This window comes from Monodon monoceros, unplaced genomic scaffold (assembly GCF_005190385.1).
Source record: "Monodon monoceros isolate NGI ecotype Baffin Bay Population unplaced genomic scaffold, NGI_Narwhal_1 Super_Scaffold_12, whole genome shotgun sequence".
In the NCBI taxonomy this organism is placed as follows: domain Eukaryota; kingdom Metazoa; phylum Chordata; class Mammalia; order Artiodactyla; family Monodontidae; genus Monodon; species Monodon monoceros.
Window position 1 is genome coordinate 51,542,948 of NW_021703768.1, and position 4,294 is coordinate 51,547,241.

At 38.4% G+C, this 4,294-nt stretch overlaps 1 pseudogene; it reads left to right on the plus strand.

The window, feature by feature from the left end:
- The first annotated feature begins 2,887 nt into the window (after positions 1 to 2,887).
- LOC114893399 lies at positions 2,888 to 4,049 on the plus strand (annotated as a pseudogene).
- Positions 4,050 to 4,294: the final 245 nt, after the last annotated feature.

The following is a 4,294-nucleotide window of genomic DNA, read 5'->3' on the forward strand; positions in this document are numbered from 1 at the left end:
CCTACACAACCCACTGAACCAAACTTAGCCACCAGGGGGCAGACACCAAAAACAATGGGAACTACGAACGTGCAGCCAGCGAAAAGGAGGCCCCAAACACAGTAAGTGAAGCAAAATGAGAAGACAGAGAAACACACAGCAGATGAAAGAGCAAGGTAAAAACCCACCGGACCAAAAAAATGAAGAGGAAATAGGCAGTCTACCTGGAAAAGAATTCAGAGTAATGATAGTAAAGATGACCCAAAATCTTGGAAACAGAATGGAGAAAATACAAGAAATGTTTAACAAGGACCTAGAAGAACTAAACAGCAAACAATGATGAACAACATAATAAATGAAACTTAAAAAGTCTCTAGAAGGAATCAAGAGCAGAATAACTGAGGCAGAAGAACGGATAAGTGACCTGGAAGATAAAATACTGGAAATAACTACTGCAGTGCAGAATAGAGAAAAAAGAATTAAAAGAATTGAGCACAGTTTTAGAGACCTCAGGGACAACATTAAAGGCACCAACATTCAAATTATAGGGGTTCCAGAAGAAGAAGAGAAAAAAAGGGACTGAGAAAATATTTGAAGAAATTATAGTTGAAAACTTCCCTAAGGTGGGAAAGGAAATAGTCAAGTCCAGGAAGTGCAGAGAGTCCCATACAGGATAAATTCAAGAAAAAAAACATGCCAAGACACATATTAGTCAAACTACCAAAAATTAAATACAAAGAAAAAATTTTTCAAGCAGCAAGGGAAAAACAACAAATAACATACAAGGGAATCCCCATAAGGTTAACAGCTGATCTTTCAGTAGAAACTCTGCAAGCCAGAAGGGACTGGCAGGACATATTGAAAGTGATGAAAGGGAAAAACCTACAACCAAGATTATTCTACCCAGCAAGGATCTCTTTCAGTTTCGATGGAGAAATTAAAATCTTTACAGAAAAGCAAAAGGTAAGAGAATTCAGCACCACCAAACCAGCTTTACAACAAATGCTAAAGGAAATTCTCTAGGCAGGAAACACAAGAGAAGGAAAAGACCTACAATAACAAACCCAAAACAATTAAGAAAATGGTAAAAGGAACATACATATCGATAACTACCTTAAATGTAAATGGATTAAATGCTCCAACCAAAAGACAGAGACTAGCTGAATGGATACAAAAACAAGACCCATATATATGCTGTCTACAAGAGACCCACTTCAGACCTAGGGACACATACAGAGTGAAAGTGAGGGGATTGAAAAAGGTATTCCATGCAGATGGAAATCAAAAGAAAGCTGGAGTAGCAATTCTCCTATCAGACAAAATAGACTTTAAAATAAAGACTGTTACAAGAGACAAAGAAGGACACTACATAATGATCAAGGGATTGATCCAAGAAGAAGATATAACAATTGTAAATATTTATGCACCCAACATAGGAGCACCTCAATACATAAGACAAATGCTAACAGACATAAAAGGGGAAATTGATAGTAACACTATCATATTAGGGGACTTCAACACCCCACTTTCACCAATGGACAGATCATACAAAATGAAAATAATTAAGGAAACCCAAGCTTTAAATGATACATTAAACAAGATGGACTTAATTGATATATATATAGGACATTCCTTCCAAAAACAACAGAATACACTTTCTTCTCAAGTGCTCATGGAACATTCTCCAGGATAGATCATATCTTGGGTCACAAATCAAGCCTGGGTAAATTTAAGAAAATTGAAATCCTATCAAGTATCACTTCCAACTACAATGTTATGAGACTAGATATCAATTACAGGAAAAAATCTGTAAAGAATAAAAACACATGGAAGCTAAACAATACACTACTAAATAACCAAGAGATCACTGAAGAAATCAAAAAATACCTAGAAACAAATGACAATGAAAACACGATGACCCAAAACCTATGGGATGCAGCAAAAGCAGTTCTAAGAGGGAAGTTTATAGCAATACAATCCTACCTCAAGAAACAAGAAACATCTCATACAAATAACCTAACATTACACTTAAAGCAATTAGAGAAAGAAAAACAAATAAAGCCTAAAGTTAGCAGAAGGAAAGAAATAATAAAGATCCAATCAGAAATAAGTGGAAAAGAAATGAAGAAAACAATAGCAAAGATCAATAAAACTAAAAGTTGGTTGTTTGAGAAGATAAACAAAATTCATAAACCATTAGCCAGACTCATAAAGAAAAAAAGGGAGAAGACAAATCAATAGAATTAGAAATGAAAAAGGAGAAGTAACAACTGACACTGCAGAAATACCAAGGATCATGAGACATTGCTACAAGTAACTATATGCCAATAAAATGGACAACCTGGAAGAAATACACAAATTCTTAGAAAAGCACAACCTTCCAAGACTGAACCAGGAAGAAATAGAAAATATAAACATACCAATCACAAGCAATGAAATTGAGACTGTGATTAGAAATCTTCCAAAAACCAAAAGCCCGGGACCAGATGGCTTCACAGGCAAATTCTATCATTTAGAGAAGAGCTAACACCTATCCTTCTCAAACTTTTCCAAAATATAGCAGAGGGAGGAACACTCCCAAACTCATTCTACGGGGCCACCATCACCCTGATACCAAAACCAGACAAAGATGTCATAAAGAAAGAAGACTACAGGCCAATATCACTGATGAACATAGATGCAAAAATCCTCAACAAAATACTAGCAAACAGAATCCAACAGCACATTAAAAGGATCATACAAGGAGATTTTTCAGCAGAGGACTGAATCTTCTGCCATAGTCTTCTCACCTATCTTTCTTGTCAGCCTGCACTACTGATTTCAGACTCTGTGAGAGCTCCTACAATCCTAGAAAGAGTGTATATTCAGGAGGAAGTAACTCCAGAAAAGGAAGAACAGGCAAATCAAGATGTGTAGCTCTGTGGCCACCAAGTTGTGGTTTTTGACAGATCGTCAAATCAGGGAAGACTATCCCCAAAAAGAGATCTTATGAGTATTAAAGACCAAATGTTGTGAGGAGGAACTGGACTTTAGGGCTGTGGTGATGGATGAGGTGGTGCTAACAATCCATCAAGGAAACCTGGGTCTTCGTATCAATGAAGAACTAATTACTGCCTACCCTCCAGTGGTGGTAGTGAGAATACCAACCCGTTGGGTGCAAACTGATAGTGACATCACTGTTTTGTGCCATCTAGAGAAGATGGGATGCAGGTTGATGAACTGACCTCAAGACATCCTGAACTGTGTTAATAAGTTCTGGACGTTTCAAGAGTTGGCAGGTCATGGTGTTCCTCTGCCAGATACTTTCTCTTATGGTGGTCATGAAAATTTTGCTAAAATGATTGATGAAGCAGAAATACTGGAGTTCCCAATGGTAGTGAAGAATACACGGTGTCATAGAGGCAAAGCAATTTTCTTGGCTCACGATAAGCACCATTTGGCTGATCTAAGCCATCTTATTCACCATGAAGCTCCATCCCTGTTTCAGAGATATGTTAAAGAGTCTCATAGAAGGGATGTATATGTCATTGTCATGGGAGGCCATGTGGTTGACACCATGATAACGCTGTTCAACAGATGGGAGGATGCAAAGCAACTGCTCACTAGGTGGTGTTGGGATGATGTGCTCATTGAGTAAACAAGGGAAACAGCTAGCTATCCAGGTGTCTAATATCCTGGGAATGGATGTGTGTGACATTGACCTGTTGATGAAAGATGACAGCTCCTTCTGTGTCTGTGAGGCAAATGCAAATGTAGGTTTCATAACCTTTGATGAGGCTTATAACCTAGATGTAGCTGGTGTAATAGCTGAATATGCCACCTCCCTTTTGCCCTCTAGCCAGCTCACCTGGTGTATGTCCCTGCTGTCTGTGATGTCCACGGCCAGTGAGACTAGTGAGCCGGAGCTGGGTCCCTCAGCCAACACTGCTGTCGACAACATGAGCATAAGTTCCAGCTCTGTTGACAGCGAGCCTGAAACCATGGAGCAAGAGCTGCTCACCAAGCTCCCAGGGGGCCTATTCAACATGAACCAACTGCTAGCCAATGAAATCAAACTCCTGGTGGAGTGATTCCACCAGTAAATAATTAACCAACAAAACCCTTGTAAAGCTTTCTTTTTCTTCTTTCCTTTTTTTCGTTCTATTTTCTTTTTCTATTATTTTTTTTAAACCAACTTGCAATGCTGTTCATGGAAAATGCTCAGGAAGATGAGAGAAAATTGAGTAGGATTAGTTAGGAAGGAAGAAGGGGGAGATAGAGACCTTTGCTACTAACGTGTTACTGACTTTGATTTAGAAATACTACAGATAGAGAA